Genomic DNA, 21533 nt, shown 5'->3' on the forward strand with positions numbered 1-21533 from the left:
GATGGTGAGGCAGAGCAAGGCAACTGCTACAAATGAAGTGTATTCCCAGAAAGTGAGAGACGCAGCGTGCTCGTCTTCACCTGGAATGGTGCAAATGTAGAGTCTGTCTCAAGATAGATGAGTGGTGCCAAAATGCAAACATGTGGACTGTAGCCTAAAGAAGCAGAATCTCCCTCATAAGAAACTTAGACCTTATCTCTTTTGCCCAATAAGAGGAGAGTCGACAGCCATGAGTCGCCTAGTGTCCTGCCTTTCTTCTCTCAGTGTCCTGTGAGTCTTCTTTCTCTCACAGGTTTCAGTTTTAAACAATTTAAACGGATCTTTCTTAAGGCAGAACACATACATACATACATACATACATACTTACGTACATACATACATACAGCTGCAAACAGAGCTAACTGAGCTAATAAAAGGTACAAAATAGTTTCTGGTCTAAATATTTTCATTGACTCCACTGAAGTAACTGGAATAAAAGTGGGAAATGTTATATTGCTTATTAGGTAAATTAACTAAAACCAAAACTATGATTATAGAACTGAAATAAGTTTCCTCAAATACTAGTTTGTTGGTTTTTGTTTTTGTTTTTTATTTTCATGTAGAGGGGCTATAGGAACAGCTTAGAAGCATCTACTGTGAAGAAGTTTAAGCTATTCTGTCTTTGTCTTGCTCATTAAGAATTTTAAAGCCTTGTGGGTTAGAGCAGCCCAAACCCAAGGGTTGGCATGGGACTCTTCACAGAACTCCCCAGCTATTATCCAACACTAAAGCACCCCAGAAATATTCCATCTAAGTGAAAATTATGTACTAGTTCTGCTGGTAGCTTTGTGACATCACCTAACATGTCTCTAACTTAGCCATTCAGCTGCCAACAGACTCATGTATAAAATTTCCCAAGCTACCCCAGGGTAGAATTCTATAGCATGTAGAGGATAGCTCAGAAGAAAAGACTGACTGCTCCCTTTCCTCCCTCATCTCGTGTACTTTTTTCCTCCTCTCTCCATCATCATTTCTAGGTACTACATATTATAGGTTTGGGGAGTGTTATCAATACATTTTTCAGGCTTTCAATGGAGGCCCCTCCCTTCTCCTTTGTTTCCTCAGTATCTCCTATGATGAAAATTGATTAAGTCAACATAGAGAGGTACAGGATTCTTCTCTGGGCCTGGAAGAAAGTGGTAGAGTTTCAAAGTCCTAATGAATTAAATACCTAAAAACTCTCAACAATTAGTTCTTGGTGTTGAGTTTAGACTTTAATTAAAGCTGTCTGCCTTTTTTTTTTTTTTAACCTTGTCTGATATTTTAAGAGAGTGTCTCATAAACCTCAAATTTGCCTTACAATATAAATACCAAGTCTGGCCTTGAACCACATACTTCTGTCTCCCAGGTGCTAGTATTACAGGCCTGTACCACTACACCTGGCTCCTTTTTGGAGGAAGATACTGGGGATTGAACCTGGGGTCATGTGTAGGCAAGCACTCTACCACTGAGCTATACTCTCATCCCCGTTTCTACTTTTTATCTTTGAGACTACATCTTAAGTTTTCCAGGCCAATCTTGAATTTGTGGTGCTCTTGTCTCATCCTTCCAGTAGCTGAAATTAGAGGCCTGCATCATTAGACCTAATTTGTTCCCCTTATTTTGAATGCCACAGTTTCTTATTCTAGTTTTTTCAGACTTTGAGACCTTAAAGTGAAAAGGAGAATTACAAAGCAAAAAACCTGAAATTCTTGTATCAAGAGCTAGTTTTAATTACTTTGTGGCAATTTAAAATTGAGAGTCACAATATGTGTGTGTAGATCATAGCTAACACAGTTGATCTAGCAGTGGCCTGGGGAGCCTGCCACTAAAGAAAAGGCTGGAATTTGAGGTTAAACATTGATTTTGACAAATTCAGTTATACACAGGACTTCTATTAGACCTCCTCCCACTGTGCTTCCTTCACTGAGTAATCTGCCAGAGAAGGAGAATTTCTGTGTAGAGAAATTGACTCAGTCAGTGAATATTGCTAGCTAATACAGATAAAATTGAGGGCTGTTTAACTTCGGAAAGACATACAAGTCATTACCCTTTTCAAAGGAAGTCCTGGACATTAAACTGTTGAATACTTCACTTGGGCTTTGTTGCTCTTTTGTGTGAGACGGTATGTGTCTTAAGGTAGGGTGTGCTGCATGTGTGACGTCCAGAGGTCAATATTGATTGGCTCTTTGCCTTTTTTTTTTTTTTTTTTTTTTTTTTGGATCTTGACTGTATAGACCAGACTGTCCTCTAACTCCTAGAGATCAATCCTTCCTTTCCTCCCTGAAACAGTCCCAGCAGTAAACTTGGAACTCACTGATCTAGCTAGGCTAGTGTGTATTCATGCATGCATAGCCAGTAATTTACTGAATGAACTATCTCCCCAGCCCCTTGGCTTTGATATTCTTAAATGGTGAACATTAGGAAAACACTCTATGGCTGCTTTCTTATAGGAAACCAAGTGCAAAATTTTCTGTTAATCATGTTTAATGCTTTCTATTCCAAATTATATATAATACTGGGCTCTGAAAGCTGACTGACAGTCTGGGTAGAGTTTAAAGTTAGTTGTTTATTCAACTTTGCAAAAGGACCAAAAACCAATCCATCTTTCTTACCTTTCCCCATCTCTACCACCCATCCTTCCTTTCTTTTTTCCCTCCACTTAAACATTTTAATCCAGCACCCAGGAGGCAAAACATCGATTTCTCTTAGTTCTAGACCAGCCTGGCCTGTCAGTGCTACATAGTGGGATCTTGTCTCAATAAAATGAAAGCATTCAATCTGCCCAATCAACTTCTCCTTTATTTATCTACTCTCCAAGAGCTCATGTTGGTCCTGGGGGAATATAATGCAGGTGTCTCCATCATATTACAAACATATGTGGAGCTTCTCAAGCTGATTTTTGAACTTTTCATTTCTTCACAGGACACTTAGTTCCTCCATTTCTTAGAATTGAACCTAGGACTTTTGTAGCTATGAACTAGTTGTCTTTAGTGAACAATTCGGTATCTCTGTCCTTGAGCCTACCCTTTATTTGTCAGCAAAAGGGACAACTTTATAGATGAACACCAATGAATACTTGTAGTCTATACCCTTGTTGTATGCATTACACAGCATGGTCTCTATGAGATGTGCATATCAGTATGTCCCTTCTGAAGCCACTGAAAAATATTTTCTTCCTGAGCTGGTTTTATTATATATCTGTAATTCCAGGCCTTCAGAGATAGGTGCAGAAGGATCTGAAGTTTAAGGTTATCTTTAACTATACATAGCAAGTTCTAAGTCAGCTTGGGCCACATGAGAGCCTACCTCAAAGAAAACAAAAGCAAACAAAAAGGAAAAAGAAATTTCTTTCTTTTCCCTCTTTCTCCCTCCCCTTTTCTTCCATTCCCCGCCCCTCTCTCTCCTTCTTTCTTTTTCTTTCTTTGTGTAGTGTTAGCTGTCTTGGAACTTGCTTTGCTTAGTGGACCAGACTGACCTCAAACTCAAAGATCCACCTGCCTCTGCCTCTGGAGTACTGGGATTAAAGGCATGTGTCACTACCATGCAGCAAAATATATTTTCTTTTAATGGTGTTAACACTTAGTTATTTAACATTATTTCATTGTGAAGTAATCAAGTAAAAATAACAAACTGATCTTACTAGTGGAATGTTCAGATGGGTAATATATTCATGCTTTTAACTTTTGATGTGATATATTTCTTAAATAAAAATTATATAATTTTTATGTGTGTAGGTGTTTTGAGTGCATGCAATGCCTAGGAGGGCAGAAAGGGATGTCGGATCCATCGGAACTGGATTTGTAGAATGTTGTGAGCTGCCCTGGAAACCAAACCCCTCTGTAAGACAGAAAGCATGCTGAGCTCCTCACTATCTCTATAACTCCTTTCCCTGAAAAAAAAAAAATCAGCTGCATGTAAAAATTCATATCTACCACCACTCCCATGTGACCCCAGCAACTTGAGAGACTGAGACAGGAGATTGCCTACAGTTTGAATCAGCCTAGGCTAAAGTCAGCCCCTGTCTCAACAGCTAAAAATAAAACCAAGTAGTAACACATACCAGCACTTGTAGAAACAGAAGGATCAAGAGTTTAAGACCAACCTGGATAACATAAGACCTTGTCTCAGAAAAACTAAAATACCAAACAGTAATATAAACAAACAGTGAGCCAGGGCCACATTCAGGTTGGCCTCAGAACACATGGGTTCAAATAATCTTCCTGTCTTGGCTTCCTGAGTAGCTGAGCCAGAAGAAGGCCTATGTGGATTAGGTTGGATTCTTGGATGTCACAGTGAAAAGCAGTTGTCCCATAAGGGTGCTAGGAACTGAATGAAGGTCCTCAGTCATCTCTCCAGTCCTTTATGTATATCCTATAAAAAAATTTCAAGTTGAATTATTGTTTTCCTCATTTTCAGGAGCCTAATTATTGTTCTGATTCCTTACCACCGATCATTATCTCTCTCACGTCCCCAACAAGTAAGATGATTAACTTTTTATGACAGGGTTTACTCAAAGATACCAATGGAATATCCAACCAATCAGAGAAATGCAACTTTCTGCTTTGGTTTGGTTTTGATTTTTCTTCCTGCCTCATTCCCTCCCTTTCTCCCCTCTTCTTTATTTTCCAGCCTTTTTCTTTTTGCCCCTTGAGATGAGCACTTATTTGGTAGCCTAGTCTGGCCTTGAACTCAAAAACAGTCCTCTTTCCTGAGCCTATTGAGTTCTGGAATTACATGGATAAAACATCACTCTGGCTCCTAACCATACCTGCAATTCTACCATCCAGACAAGACTTTAAACAGACTCCAGCTTTGGCTTCCTGAGATGAGGTCAGTGCTCTCCTCTCAGATCCTGTCACAGAGGCTGTCTTTCAGACTTGACACAGGAGGTCTTTAATGAGTGTCCTTGGCACTCCTGTCAGTTCCTTACTTCCTCCTGTTTAATGTCACATTAGAAAGTATTAACTACTAAATACAAGTTAATTTCATAGTTGAGGAGGCTTTTCTTTCCTGAGGACAAGAGGGCATGTTGTATAACCTAGTGCAGTGTTATTTCATCACATTAAAAAAAATTGGGGTGAGTCTGAAGAGCTAGCTCAGCAGTTATAAGCTAGCTGCTTTTCTAGAGGACCTGGGCTCAATTCCCAGCACCTACATGGTGCTTACAGCCATCATAACTCCAGTTCCAAAGGATCTAATATCCTTAGTGAGTGTTCACAAAAATAGCTTTTCAGGGCTAGGATTGAAGCTCAGTGATAGAATGCTTTCCTTTTGTTGAAACTTAGGTTCAGTACCCAGTACTTCCACAATAAGTTCCACAATAAGCAGTTTCATCAAGACATTTTTCACATATCCTGCCACCCACTTTGATTTCTGAAATTTTACTAGGACTTAACTGCAGTGTGGTAGTTTAAGTAAGAATGGCCCTCATAGGCTCATATATTTGAATTGCATAGTTATCACTAAGGGAGTGGGACTTGAGAAGGATTAGGAGATGTGGCCTTGTTGGAGGAAGTGTGCCATAGCATGGGCTTTGAGGGTTCCAAAAACCCTCCCCTACCCGATCTCTCTCTCTCTCTCTCTCTCTCTCTCTCTCTCTCTCTCTCTCTCTCTCTCTCTCTCTCTGCTTGTTGCCTGTGGAGCAGGATATAGCTCTCAGCTACTGCTACTGCCATGAGTGCTGCAGTACTCCCACCATACTTTGCACTGTGACAATAATGGACTAAACTTCTGAAACGGTAGTCAGGCCCTAATTAAAAGATTTGCCTTGGTCATGGTGTCTCTTCACAGCAGTGAAACCTTGACTAAGACATACAGTATTAGACTGACTTTGAGGTTAAAGGAGTCACATAGTATATCCTAACTCGGAACACAAAGTTGGAAGGTGTAAGGGATAAAAGGGCCCAGCCTTGTGTTTCCTAGAGCATAAGAGAAGTTTCCCTGTGAGGAGCAAGGTGCCAGGACAGGAAAACAGTTTAGCTCAGTAACACACTGCCAGATGACACCACATAGGGACTGGGGGGGCTTGTCTCCCTATAATGATGGTTGTGGTTTTATTACTGCTGACTTTATTGTTGTTTTATGTCTTTCCTGTCTTTTGATAAATTGCCAAGAAATATAGTATCCAATTATATGTCATGAACACAAAAAAGATTTAGAACTACCGCTCTTGTGTTTATAAATGAGGTAGAAGTTGACAGCCAGTTTGTTCTTGTTTTTGCTCCCTCAGTGATTTACTGAATTATTTGAGTGACTCATTTAATTTCTGTCTACTTGACAGGCGAGAGTATATGCTTGCTTCCATGTTCCTTCCAGAGATTAAGAACAACTGCTAAAGCTCTCTGCCTTCCTTTGAAAAGCTATTTGTTGAAAGCCAGAGGAGTCAAAGTAGCTACCTACTCTAACCCAGGACGTTGTTATGCCAGAATTACCTGAGACAAGCAAGCTGGGGTGCCAAGTTTCTGTGACAGGGACTTCTTGACATTAAGAGACAGCTTCAGGTTAGTTTAATAAAACAAGTTACTGAGGAACATTCTGAATAGTGCTAGACACCCTTGGGGCATGAAGTAATTTATCAAGCCAGGTGTGGTGGTTCACACGTGTAAGCCCATGCTAGACCCAGGAATCTGAGATAGAAGTATCACTCTCAAATCCATCCTGACTTGTGCCATGGAATGAGTTCCAGACCGCCCAGACTGTGCAGTGAGAGTAAGGCACAATCTCAAAACAAACAAAACAGGGCTCAGTTGGTATACTGCTTGTGTAATATGCCCAGGGCCCTGATGTCATCCTTAGCATCACTGAAGTGGGTCCTTGGAGCACACCTGTAATCTCAGTACTTAGGATCAGGAGGCCACAGGTTCACCTTCAGAACTACATAACTAAGTGTTGTGTTGTGGCACACACCAAAATGTTGTAGGATGGTGGGAGTTCAGGGTCATCCTCAGATTCTTTATTCATACTTATTGTCCTAGAGATTTTATTTGCTGAGATGAAAAATTAGCAAAAACCAGATCTGGAGCAAAGGGTTTATTTGGCTTATACCACCACATTGTAGTCCACCATTGAAGGAAGCAGAACAGGAACCCAAATAGGTCAGGAATATGGAGGCAGGAGCTGATGCAGAGGTCTTGAATGGGTTTTGCTTACTGACTTGCTCCTCCTAGCTTGCTTTAGTCTGTTTTATAGAACCCAAGATCAGCCCAGAGATGGATCCACCCATGGTGCACTGGGTCCTCCCTCATCAATCACTCATTAAGCAAATGCCCTACATGGGGCTGGGGATTTAGCTCAGTGGTAGAAAGGCCCTGTGTTCAGTCCTCAGTTCAAAAAAAAAAAAGAAAAGAAAGGAAAAAAAAAAAAAAAAAAAAAAGGAAACCCCACAGCTGGATTATAAGGAGACATTTTTCTCAGTTGAGGCTCCCTCCTCTCAGGTGCCCATGGCCTGAGTTGAGTAGATACAATACTAGCAGGACACTCTCTATCCTCAGATTTCCCATTACAGCCTGTTTCAGTGTAATACAATGATTAGGACATTCACAGAAATTTAAAAAAAAAATCTATTGTAAAAATGATACCAGTGTAGAGGGAGGGAAAGGTTGGGAGCTAGAGTTCAGCAATGGGACAACTTCTATTAAAATGTTGGGCATTAGTACAAAGCCCAAATTGGCAAATCTAACATGTAACTAGGTCTTTGTACAGGCTTTTCTTTTTTCTTTAGAACTGCTTATTGTGTACGCTTAGCACTGTTAGCACACCTTTGTAGACCAGGCTAGCCTAGAACTAATGGTGATGCCCCTGTGCCAGTCTTCATAGTGCTGGAATTACATGCCTTCACCATCATGCTCTACTCGTTTGAGGTCCTACAGTACAAAGACACTCAAAGGAGGCAGTACTACTTTTTAAGAGTATTCTTTCAACAAATGTTGGACCAAATTGCTGAGCACAGTAGCACTCAGCCATAGCTACTGCAGAGACTAAACAGAAGCATCACTTGAACCAGAGTTCAGGATAGTTCCAGGTAATAGAGAGAGTCACATAGCTGCCTCCATTATCACCCTTGCCCAGGAGATATAGTAGCCATTTTTTTTTCTAAGTAAACTGAGTGATCCAGGATTAGGAACAAATTGCTGTTTCATAATTGAAATTTGATTCAGGTTATATAATTTTGCATTTTGAGTTAAGTTCTTGTACCCATACACTATAATCACTCAATCCAAATTTTTTAAATTAAGTAGTTGAGAGCTAAGAAAACCTATCCTGAATCCCCTCTTAATGTCATTTTAGAACTAATTTAATTTATTGGAACAGACAACTGAAAGGACATTGTTAGGGTGAATGCTTCCTATAGAGGAATATATGAGCATATATCTAAAAGGAAATACAAGGGCCATAGGTAAGGAACTATTTTGGTTGAAAATGAAACTCATTCCATTTTCCCAACAGGGAAAGGAAGGTATGTTTTGGATTTATATACCCATAATACTATAAATAATACTAATGAAAAGGTGATTAACTAGTTTGGAAGACAAAGAAAGTGATCAGGGGGCAGATCTTTTCTTTTTTTCATGGAGTATCTATGTATTACCTATCTATCATAATATCTAGGAATCTAGTAGGTAATCGCCAACCTTGAAAGGTCAATAACAACAGAAATATAATAGCTAATTATCAGAAGAAAAAGTTACAAAAATATGTCGTAAGAAGCCAGCATATAGAAGCTTATACCTATAATTGTGGTACTATGAACAGAGCTAGAAATGTTGACATTAGTTTGGTGCCAGACTGGGCTACAGAGTAAGGTCATATAGTGAGGGATGGTACCAGTACAGCTACAATCTCAGCATATCTGGGAAGTGGGGGTAGACAGATCAGGGGTTCAAGATCAACCTAGGCTATATTAGATCTTGTCTCAAAAAACTAAAAGGAATTGAAAATAAATTGGTGAGATTGCAAGCTGGTACAACCACTCCGGAAATCAGTCTGAAGTTTCCTCAGAAAATTGGACATTTCACTACCAGAGGACCCAGCTATACCTCTCCTAGGCATATACCCAAAAGATGCTCCAACATATAACATGGACACATGCTCCACTATGTTCATAGCAGCCTTATTTATAATAGCCAGAAACTGGAAAGAACCCAGATGCCCTTCAACAGAGGAATAGAAACAGAAAATGTGGTACATCTACACAATGGAGTACTACTCAGCTATTAAAAACAATGATTTCATTGGCAAATGGATGGAACCAGAAAATATCCTGAGTGATGTAACCCAAACACAAAAAAGCACACATGGTATGCACTCATTGATAAGTGGATATTAGCCCAAAAGCTCAGATTATCTAAGATACAAATCCACAGACCACTTGAAGCTCAAGAAGAAGGACGACCAAAGTGCAAATGCTTCAGTCCTTTTTAAAAGGGGGAACAGAAATATTCATAGGAGGGGATATGGAGACAAAGTTTGGAGCAGAAACTGAAGGAATGGCCATTCAGAGCCTGCCCCACCTGGGGATCCAGCCCATATACAGCCACCAAACCCAGACAATATTGCTGATGCCAAGAAGTCCAAGCTGACTGGAGCCTGATATAGCTGTCTCCTGAGATGCTCTGCCAGAGCATGACAAATAGAGAGGTGAATTCTCGCAGCCAACCATTGAACTGAGAACAGGATCCCCATTGGAGGAGTTAGAGAAAGGACTGAAGGACCTGAAGGGGTTAACAACCCCATAAGAACAATACCAACCAACCAGAGCTCCCAGGGACTAAAACATATCCAAAGAATACAGGTGGGCAGACCCATGGCTCCAGGTGCAGAGGATGGCCTTGTTGGGCATCAGTAGGAGAAGAAGCTCTTGGTTCTGCCAAGGCTCGATGCCCCAGTGTAGGGGAATGTCAGGCTGAAGCAGAGGGAGGGGGAATGGGATGGGGGTTTATGGACGGGAAACCAGGAAAGGGGATGACATTTGAAATGTAAATTAAAAAATTACCCCTCCCCCCAAAAAACCAAAGAAAAGAAATTGACTATAGGGAGTAGAAATTAAGTAGTGATGGGTCCTGGGGCCATTAAGCCACTATTTAATTTTATACATAATACATACTGCCTTTTAAGAATACATGTTTGTGGGGTTCGGGATTTAGCTCAGCGGAAGAGCGCTTGCCTAGCGAGGGCAAGGCCCTGGGTTCGGGCCCCAGCCCCGGAAAAAAAAAAAAAAAAAAAAAAAAAGAATACATGTTTGTGGAGTATTGATTTGGGGGAATGAGGGGGGGAAAAACAAAAGTTAAGCCAGGTGTGGTAGTACATGCCTGTAAGGGGCTTTCTAAGAGATCCAGGCCAGCCCAGTCTGTAGGGAATGTCATGTTTCTAAACAGAAGCTAAACATTGTCCATTGTGTAATTTTTTTTTAATAATGCATCACACTTAGCATTCAACTGTAACATACCCTCTTTGCTACGTGTGATTTTTTTTTTTAAAGATTTATTTATTATATGTAAGTACACAGTAGCTGTCTTCAGACACACCAGAAGAGGGCATCAGATCTCATTACAGTGGTCGTGAGCCACCATGTGGCTGCTGGGTTTTGAACTCAGGACCTCTATAAAAGCGGTCAGTGCTCTTAACCATTGAGCCATCTCTCCAGCCCTTGTAATTCTTTTACTCAATAAAACCTCAAAAGGATCATGTTTCACCAATGGTAAGTTTAGGTCTTTTTAACCTAGTTTCTATTTCTTTTCTCACTTTTTGAGACAGGATCTTCACTTTGTATCCCAAGCTAACCTGTATCTCTTAAACCTTCTATTTAGCCTCTAGAGTACTAGCATTCAACACTTCTGGGGTGATGTTGAAGATTGACCTCAGGGCCTCTCAGATACTAGGCAAATACTTTACCATGGATCTATATTCCAACTGTCTATTGCTGTGGTAAAACAACATCACCAAAAGCAGCTTACACGTCTGTGTCATGGGTCATCATTGAAGGAAGTCAGGGCAGGAACTCAACCTGGAGGTAGGAACTAACACAGAAGCCATAGAGGAACACTGCTTACTGTCTTGATCCTCTTGACTTGCTTAGCCTGCTTTCTTACACAGCCCAGGCAGGACCACTTACCCAGAGATAGCAGGGCCCACATGACCCACAGGAAGATAAAGCGGCTGGGGAGGGGGCCCTGGAGAAATAGCTCAGTGGTGAAGAGCACTAGCTGCTCTTCTAGAGGACCTGTGTTAGATTCCTAACACCTACGTGGCAGCTAGCAACTGTTGTAACTCCAGTTCCAGGGGATCCAGGACCCTCCTCAGGCACAGGGTGCAGAGAGATACAGGAAAATCTTATTATGGAGGTTTCTCAGTTGTGATTTCCTCTTATTAGATAATTTTAGTTTTTGCCTAGTTGACAAAAACAACAAAACCCCCAACCTTTTGTAAAGGGTTTTATTTTGAGACAAGAACTCATTAGGTTGTCCAGTTAGATCTGAACTTATTCTCTATCCTTGGCAGGCCCTTGAACTTGTGATCCTCCTGCCTCAACCTTCTGAGGAATTATAAACTGATTCCCCAGTCCCATATGCATTTTTTGTGTGAATCAGGTTGTATACCTATATGTGTGTATGTGTGTGTCAGCATGATGTGCACATTTGTATGGGTGCCTGTGGAAGCCAGAGGTTGGTGGCAGGTATCTTCCTTGGCTGTTTGTCACCCCCCCTTTTTTTGGTTGAACTAATATATTTATTAGGAAAGGGTAATCCCCAAACACTCAATACTATATGGATATGTCAGTATCATAGCCAAGAACTTTTAAAAGGTATGAACAACCTTAGAGAAATCAGACTACTAAAACTGTTAGTTTAAAACAAATTAGAAATGTTTCTTTGATGGAGGTGAGAGGTTACCTTTCTGAAATCAAGGTTCACTGATGCCATTTAGGAAAAAAAAAAACAAAAAACTGGGGTCCACCTCCCCCCACAACAGCCTCCACCTTAATTTTTTTTTTTTTTTTTTTTTTTTTTTTTTTTTTTTTTTGGTTCTTTTTTTTGGAGCTGGGGCCCGAACCCAGGGCCTTGCGCTTTCTAGGTAAGCGCTCTAACCACTGAGCTAAATCCCCAACCCCAAACGAGATCTTTTTTTTTTTTTTTTTTTTTTTTTGGTTCTTTTTTTCGGAGCTGGGGACCGAACCCAGGGCCTTGCGCTTCCTAGGCAAGCGCTCTACCACTGAGCTAAATCCCCAACCCCCACCTTAATTTTTGAAACAGAGTCTTCCACTGAATCTGGATTATTGATTTGGGAGTGGCTGGCACTAAGGAGCCACCTGTCTCCACCATCACCTGCTCTGGGTTGCAGATATACCTGGCTTGTTTAAATGTTGAGTTGGGAATCTTGAGCTCAGGTCTCATGGTTGTGAGGCAGGGACTTTACCACCTAAGCCATCTCCCCCAGACTCCTGGTTTTTATTTTGTTTTGTTTTTATCAGAACCATTGTTTCTTACTAAATTAATAATAGTATCTGACTCCCTCAAGAGCCACTTTTTTTGTTGCTGCTTCTGTTGTTGTTTGCAGTGTTGGAGATCAAACAGGGATCCTAGTATATGTTAGGCAAGAGTTCTCCCATTGAGCTACATCCAAACCTGGGAACCACTTTCTTTACTAAGCTACCTATTTTTTTCTAAGCCCTGGTGCTCTTTTTTTCTAAGCCTCCTTTAAGGTTCCTGTTTCTCACTAAGCTTTCTTTGTCTTTCTTAGGAGGCCTCTGTGTCCAGTGATTCCCTTCTAAACCGCTTTGGCTCTGGTTGTCTGTCACTCATTAGAACACTCATGTTTCCTTTCTTTGTAATGTTTTTGATGGAAGTCTTATTTTCTAACTATGTTTTCATCTTCAACAAGCAAGGAGCACATTTTATTACCATTTTATAGATGTCTTCCACAGATCTTTGTTTGATGAATATCTGTTTAATATTCAATTCTCACTCAGCTGCCCAAAAAAAAAATGTTTTGTTTTGTGATCACTAGTTCTTGGTTCTGGGCATATTTTAAGACTTTGTACTTTTGTTTAGATTCCAGATCTCTATCTTTGTCAGCCATAGTAAGGTTGAAGGCCAAGGCTTTGTTTCTTTGCTGATGATACTGTGATTGGCTGTCTCAGTGTGCCAGTCATTATGATAGAACATAACACATGCAATTTCTATCTTGCAAAGTAGATATTTAAGTAAGGTTATAAGTATGCATTTCAGAAACATTTATTTCAAAGAAACACTACTACAACTACTGCTATTGAGAACCATGAATGTTCTTCCTTTATCCCACCTTGCTTCATAATCCTCTACTGGAAAGGACTGGGAGAATGGGGAGTCAGCAAGCCTACCACTCCCAGTTTCCTCTTGCACTCTCTAAACACCTACTTGGTTTTATAGAGAGGTGTCATTTGTGATATATTTTTGAGCTAGAGCCCCAGGACCTTGGACATTGGGGACAAGGCCTAGAGGGAATGTGGATTTGTGTGTGAATGACCATATTTTTATTTTATTCAAGTATGGTATGGACCAAAAGTAAAGAGATTTTTTTTCCCATTAAAAGGTTAGTTTGTTACAGTTCCCAAGAGAGGGTCCCCAAGGGAAGGAGGAAGGGTGCCATACAGCACATAACACAAGTCTGTCTTGGAAAGTCCAGGATGCCAGACGGAGGTAAGGGAGAGCATAGGTTATCAAAGGCAGGCAAGAATGAGGCAGAGTAGGTGGGCTGAGTAAAGTTTAGGATTAGTACAGTTTGAACTCTGAACTATAGGAGGGGTTGCTAGTTGTCCATACTTTGCCCTGGATGAAAACTCTCTACTGGTTGGTTTGTATATTAAAGACATGTCTCTTGACATTAGTCCTGAGAGAAATAGTTTTTTTTGTCTGTAAGACCTGAAGATGTCACTGCCTCATAAAATCCAGAAAAATTTAAAAGCACAACTAGTTGCATTATCATCACAAACACAGGCATGTAGTGTATTTGCTTGTGAGTGATTTATTTTGACCTTCTGAAGTCTGTTTGTAGATCAGCATGTCAAAATCTAACTTGGATCCTGTCCTTGGATATTAATTTAGTTTATCTCCTAAGAAGGAGGGCAGGTTCCAGTTAATTACCTGTTAAAGTGAAGAGAGTGTAGCAACTAACTGCTCAACTTCATGGTAAAGCTTTTCTTTCCATTTCCTTGTGACTTTCGTAGAAGAGTTTGTTTGTATTTTGTGCCAAGAAGCTAAGCCTGCATTCCTAATTGCTGCATCCAGTCTGTGCTCACAGGGCCTCCTGATGACATTTTAAATACATGGAAATGTTTGAATGCATGAAAACATCTAGTACTGATTCTCCGCCGGGACTTTGCTCTGGCACCTGCTCTTCTCTTCTTGGAGTTGATCCCATTGCCTAATTCTGTACATTGTTTCCAAACCTTCCATTAACCATTGTTGCAAATTTTGCTTTTTAACCTCAGCATCCCTGCTTATCAGAAACAGAACTCTCCCTGATGAGTAAGCATCTCCTAGAATGAAAAGCTCCCCATCTTTTCTTTTCTGACTTTTCAGAGCATGAAATGGCAGTGCAAATCCTGTTTGGCCTCCAGGCAAAAGCCACTGGTGAAGCTAACAAAAGAGGAGGCCTGCTCTCAGCATGAGTCCTCCACAGGCCATAGAAGGGAACTTTCACACTTTACCAACTTGCAGCAGGAAACTTGCCCACCCCAGTTTTGTTTTGGCTGCAGTCATGAAAGACATTAATTCTTGGAATGTTTCCCCTGTATGAAACCATCAATTTCTTCCCTTTTCTTTTCCTTCCCTCCGAACCCCCTGCTGTCCTTCTTTCCAGTAAGGTCTTACTTGCTGGAAAGTAATCTAGGCTGCAACCTAGGCTGGCCTTGAATTGGTAGCAATCCTGCCTCAGCCTTTTTGATGCTGGGATTACAAGCATGTACCATCACACTAGCTTCTCTTTTCTTCCCTTCACCTTGTATGCCTGTCTGTCTATCTATTTTTAGGTGTAAAGAATCAATAAAAACAATTCATTGTGTATTGAAAGTGTGGAATAAGGCTTCCAAAGAGAAGATATATCTTTAGACACATCAGAAGAGGGCATCAGATCCTGTTACAAATGGTTGTGAGCCATGTGGCCCATACATATACAGCCACCCAATTAGACAAGATGGATGAAGCAAAGAAGTGCAGGCTGAAAGGAGCCTGATGTAGATCTCTCCAGAATACAGCAAATACATAGGCGAATGCCAGCAGCAAACCACTGAACTGAGAATAGGACCCCCGTTGAAGGAATCAGAGAAAGAACTGGAAGAGCTTGAAGGGGCTCGAGACACCATATGAACAGCAATGCCAAGCAACCAGAGCTTCCAGGGACTAAGCCACTACCTAAAGACTATACATGGACTGACCCTGGGCTCCAACCTCATAGGTAGCAATGAATAGCCTAGTAAGAGCAACAGGGGAAGGGGAAGCCCTGGTTCCTGGCAAAGACTGAACCCCCAGGGAATGTGATTGTTGGGGGGAGGGCAGGTAAGGGGGGGGGAGGATGGGGAGGGGAACACCCATAAAGAAGGGGAGGGGAGAGTTAGGGGATGTTGGCCTGGAAACCAGGAAAGGGAATAACACTCAAAATGTAAATAAGAAATACTTAAGTTAATAAAAAAAGTAATTAAAAAAACAAAACAAAACAAAACAAATGGTTGTGAGCCACCTTGTGGTTGCTAGGAATTGAACTAGGGACCTCTGGAAGAGCAGTCAATGCTCTCTTAACCACTCAACTATCTCTCCACCACCACCCCCTTTTTGGAATATTCTTAAAACATTTAATGAATGTGAGTAACAGGAAAGCAGGTTGGCAGAGAGATTGTGGAGGACACTGAATAGCAGCAGACAAGCAGTCTGTCTCTTCTCAGCTAGTGCAGAGCCTGTGAAGTTTTTTGAGTAGTTGAGGCAAAGTTCTCCTTTAAAAGTAGCCAGTCTTGGGCTGGAGAGATAGCTGAACAGTTAAGAGTACTTGTTGCTTTTCAAAGAACCCAGGTTCAGTTCCCTGCATCTACATTGTGATTCACAATCAGGAAACCCAAAACCCTCTTTGGTCCTCTCTGGATACCAGACCTCATATGTGGTTCACATACATATATACACAAGAAAAAATACTCATTCATGTAAAATTAAGTAAATTACTCTAAAAAATAATAAAATAAGTCAGTTTTGCTGTTGAGTACCAGTGGCACATGCCTGTAACACCAATATCTATGGTCAAAGGCAGGAAGGAGGGCTATTCCAGGTGTGAGGCTGGCTTTGTCTATGTAGCCATTTCCAGGGCATCCAGGCTACATAGTAAAGACCCTGTCTTTAAATTACATAATATAATAAACAATATAAATAATCCACCTGACTTGAAATATAGAGTGAGGAGAGTACAGAGAAATGGGTAATTTTTTTAAAGGAGGAGCCCATAATTTAGAATTAATTATAAGAATCCTTTGTGGTGCTCTGAAGATGTTTGCCTAGTTCCAACTTTCTTCTTGGTGACTAATAATGGATGTGGCCTTGAAAAGGCAGATGTTATTCCCACCATGATCCACGGGCTTCCTAACTTGGTAGCGGGTCATGTTTTCTGAGTGATACTCATAAACAGCTCTGGTAGGGGAAAAAAAGGCACCAAAAATACATCTTCTCCCTTTGTCTTCTTTTGTAAAATGTCTCTTTTGAAAGCTAGAAATTTGCCACCAGCCTTTCTTCAACATTTATCTAAACTGACATTTAAAATAAGCCATTCTTGTCTTCAAGGTAACATGTCAAGATAGCTGACCTGGCATGTTTGTGCGTGTTTGACCCAACCATCAGACAGTTTCTAGTTTAAACCCTGAAGCCCATGGCCATAGATTGCCTGCTTTTGTGCTATACAAAGCTCACGTGACTCTATGCTATTCACAGGGTTCCAAGGCAGTAGCTCAAGTGTCACATGGCATAAACTTGGTATTTCAAGACTGAAGACGTGTTTCAGTGAAGAATTCCAAGTAAATAGAATGTAGCCTTTCCGCCTGCTTGGGAATTTAATGAGACTCCATATTCCAAAACACTTCACTCTAGCTGATTACTACCCACTCCCTGGCTTCCTGGACAGTACTGAAAGTTGTGGGATTCTGTAAAGTTTTTTTTTTTTTTTTAAAGTTGTATTTCCTTAGAAGCATTCAGAATGTCAACAAAACAGCTGCAATGTTTTTGCAATTACAGAGTGGTATCCAGTTAACAGAACAACAGTTATCTCTGTATAAGCTGCATCAGAGACAACTGATATGGAAAAACAAAACAAAACAAAAAGAAAACCCAAAGGAAAAAAAAACAAAAAGAAACCAAAAACCAAACTACTGTCCCCATATATAACTAATTTGTGCTGTGCACCAACAAGAACCTGCTTTAATTTCCATGCCAATTTACAACCCCCAGACTGTACCAGGCAAGGTTAGTGGCTACTGAAGATACCACTAGGACAGGGCTAGCTAAAGACACACTCGGTAGTGTGTTAGCTATACAAAAAAAGGCACTGTACAGTTTAAAAACAAATCTTACACAGCCTTACATTTCAATTTTTTTATTTAAAAGGACTGAGTTGTGTTCGGGGGTGGGGGTTAAATGCTTTATAGACAAGAAAAAAACGCTAGAACCAACTTATTCATCATCATCATCATCCTCTTCTTCATCTTCCTCCTCTTCCTCATCCTCATCCTCGTCTTCCTCTTCCTTCCTTTTGCTCTTCTCAGCCTTGTCCACCCCCTTTTTCACTGCATCAGGTTTTCCTTTAGCTCTGTAGGCAGCAATGTCCTTCTCATACTTCTCCTCCAGCTTGGCAGCCTTCTTCTCATAGGGCTTCTTGTCATCCGCGGCAGTGCTGTTCCACATCTCTCCTAGTTTCTTTGCGACATCACCAATGGATAAGCCAGGATGCTCACCTTTGACTTTTGGGCGGTACTCATAACAGAACAAGAAGAAGGCCAAAGGAGGCCTCTTGGGGGCATTGGGGTCCTTGAACGTCTTTTAGTCTCCCCTTTGGGGGAGGATGTAGGTTTTCATTTCTCTTTCATAACGAGCCTCGTCAGCCTTTGTCTTATCTTCAAATTTCCCCTTTCTTTAGCAGACATGGTCTTCCACCTCTCTGAGCACTTCTTGGAGAACTCTGAGAAGTTGACAGAAGCATCCAGGTGCTTCTTCTTGTCCTCCTCCCCTCCCATCAGGAGTATTCACAAAGAATGCATATGAGGACATTTTGCCTCTCAGCTTCTTAGGATCGCCTTTGCCCATGTTTAGTTGATTTTCCTCCGTTAGGCACAGAGTCGCCCAGTGCCTGTGCGGCTGTCGCTTGCCCCGGCGCTGTCTCTATCTTTGTAAAGGTTTTTATCTTTTCTCCTAGTTGCTTATTGCTTCTTTCCTACTTGTGAAAAATTCTAAAAATGTAGGAAATTTGTTCAAGGCCTGGGGTTCAATCTCCATTACTGCCAAACAAAAAAATGCCTGTGTAGACATAAATAATGACCAGCGTTTTAACACCCACTTGTGTCCTACTCCCTCAACTAGTTGAGATTTTTTTTTATCTTCAATGTCCTGCCACCCCTACCCCCTTTCAGGGCTCTGCTAGGTAGGCTAGGCTGGTCTGGAATTGATGATCTGCTCTCTTGACTTCCCAAGTACTAAGATTATAGGTTTGAACCGTCATTCCTTTCTTTGTGCCTTCATACCTTTCTCTAAACAACAAATTAAATAACTAGATAAATAAATTTCAGATAAATTTGAAGTTTATAGGACTCCCTTAATTAGATTTTCTCACTTTACAAAAAAGCAGCTCCTATCATTTATTTGAGTGGTTGTGGTCCATTTTTTTATAACTTAAAATGTTAGTAAGATTGTATTTTTGGTTTTTGTTTGTTTGGTTCTGTTTTGTTTTTTAACTGCAAAAGACAACCCAAATACATTAATTTAATATATAATACATGGATTTAATTTAAAGAATAGAAACAAAACAAAAATACTACAGTTCAAGGAACAGGGTTCTTTATGGACATCAGGGAAAGGAGCTCTGTCTTGTAATGTTGTAAAGGTGACGTAAGGAGAGGCTGCACAGCAGGTGGGGGATTTGACCTTGAGTAAGCAAGGGAAGCTACTCCTGCTCCTCCTCTTCTAAATATATTTATTTGATTTTAGTGTAGTTGGAGACACATATGGGTCTCAGGGATTGAACTCGGGATCATTAGACTTGGCCTCAAATCTCTCTGAGCTACTCACTGCTCCCTCCTCTTTTTTTAGCAGGTTTCTTGCAAGTGCTTCTTAAAGGCTTGAGACTTTTCCAGAGTCTGGCAGCTTGTGTTCAAACAGCTGTCAATATTGGGTTCTTCTAAGGGGATGAGGAATAGGAAGGTCATACAGGTCAATCATTTTTTCCTTGAAGATGCCTAGGCAGATCTTGCCTGAAGTGTCCACATTAGGGTATATAGTACCAGGATATAAGGAACTTCCCCATGGATGTGTTAGAAGGATAGCTACTAGAGATAAGGGCTTATATAGATATATACTTTTAAAAATATGTGTGGATATTTTTTCCTTCATATATGTATATGCCCCACATATTTGCCTATTGCCCCAGGAAGCCAGAAAAGTATATTGGATCCCTTAGTACTGTAGTTCTGATGGTTGTGAGACACTATGTTGATACTGGGAACCAAAACTGGATCTTCTGGAAGAGCCAACAATACTCCTAATCACTGAGCCATCTCTCTAGCTCCAATTTTTTTGTTTTTATTTTGGGACAGAGGCTCCTTATATAGTTGGAACTTGCTATGTAGAACAGTCTGGCCTCCAACATCTAGAGATCCTTGTACCTCAGCCTCACAACGTCTGGTATCAAACTATATACTACCCCACTTAACATTGATGGTCTTTACCTACTTGAAAAGATTGGCTGGGAGAGAGCAGACATGCATCACCAGATATTACGAAGGTCGACAGCTTCTGTTGGATTTAGCCTCTTGTCCCCGGCCACCACTGCTATACTCAGTTCCTTTGCAGGCAGTACTTGCTCATAATTCTGGGAGGCTGCCCTGGCCAGGAGACAGAAATCTGAAGGACATATTACAGTTGCTATTTTCTTTAAAATATATTTATGTAAAGCTGAGTATGATAGCACATTCCTGTAATGCCTGTCATCCTATCACTTGGCAGGTGGTGACAGGAGAATCAGTTCAAGGTCATCCTCAACTACGTGGACAGTTTAAGGTCACCCTGAGCTACATGAGCCCTTTTATTTCTTAGACACATGAAAGGCATCTCAAGGATCATTCTGATTCTCCTTACAAAAAAAGCCTCAGGTTCATGAGTTTCTTTCTAATCCTGAGACCAAAGCATTTTTCTGTAGTCCTTCAACTAACCATTAGCTTCTTGGAAAATGCTTTATTTAGTCTTGCAAGTCTACAAGTACACTACTACACCCAGCAATGTGACACTTAAAATTGACCCCTTCCCCTCAAGTAACTCTTCAAGAAGAAACAATTGCACTGTCAGCTGATACTTGATGACAAACTGAACACAAAGAATCACTTAAACTCCCAACTATATGATTGGTAATAGCCAGGAAACCCAACAGGAACAAGAGTTGGGGTTTTTCCCATTAATTTATTCATTCACTTTACATCCCAATCACAGCCCCTGTCCCCAGTATCCCCCTCACATGGCCCCTGACAAGAGTTTCTTACTGTGAAAGTAACCAGTAGGATTCAGGACCCTTTTAGAAAGAGGGTTGTGGATTACTACTACTACTACTACTACTACTACTACTACTACTACTACTACTACTACTATTATCATCATCATCATCATCATCATCATCATCATCATCATCATCATCATCATCATCATTTTGCTCTTTTGGTCTTGAGTCTTAGCTTTTGGGATTTGGGGTGTGTGTGTGTGTGTGTGTGTGTGTGTGTGTGTGTGTGTGTTTGTAAAACTGGAAGTCAACCTCAAGTTTTATCTTCAAGATCTGACAACAGTGATGCCAGGGTCTTTTCACTGAGCTCCCCATTTCATCTGGACTGTCCTTTGAGTGCCCAAGAACTGCTTGTCTGCCCTGTGGTTACAGTCATGTGCTGACATGGGTAGCTTTTTATAGGAATGCTGGATATCTGAACCTTAGGTCTGTCGCTCTTGACAGCAAGCACTTTATCCACCAAACCATCTCCACAGACCCTTTTTTTGATTTTATTAAGATAGGTTCTTGCTGTGTAGCCCTGGATGGAATAATACTCGGTATGTATGCCAGACTAACCTTAGATTCATAGTAATCCTCCTGCCCCACCATCTAAATGTTGGCTTTAAAGGTCTGTGCCAGTATAATTTGAGTTTTAAGACTGGAGAGGCTGATGCAGCCTGTTGACATCGAGGGGGCATCCTTTGGCTGTATCACAGAAATGGCTTGCTAAGCTTGCCCATCGTATGCCTGGTATTGATGACTGAACAGTG

General features: G+C 40.9%; 1 protein-coding gene and 1 pseudogene across 8 annotated transcripts in view; one reads left to right on the plus strand and one right to left on the minus strand.

Moving 5' to 3' along the window:
- The window catches only part of Ambra1 (autophagy and beclin 1 regulator 1), a 188797-nt gene that overhangs the window by 112200 nt on the left and 55064 nt on the right, over positions 1 to 21533 (plus strand). The window lies entirely within an intron of this gene.
- Positions 17697 to 18326, minus strand: LOC116901631 (annotated as a pseudogene).

Source organism: Rattus rattus, chromosome 5, assembly GCF_011064425.1.
Source record: "Rattus rattus isolate New Zealand chromosome 5, Rrattus_CSIRO_v1, whole genome shotgun sequence".
Lineage (NCBI taxonomy): Eukaryota > Metazoa > Chordata > Mammalia > Rodentia > Muridae > Rattus > Rattus rattus.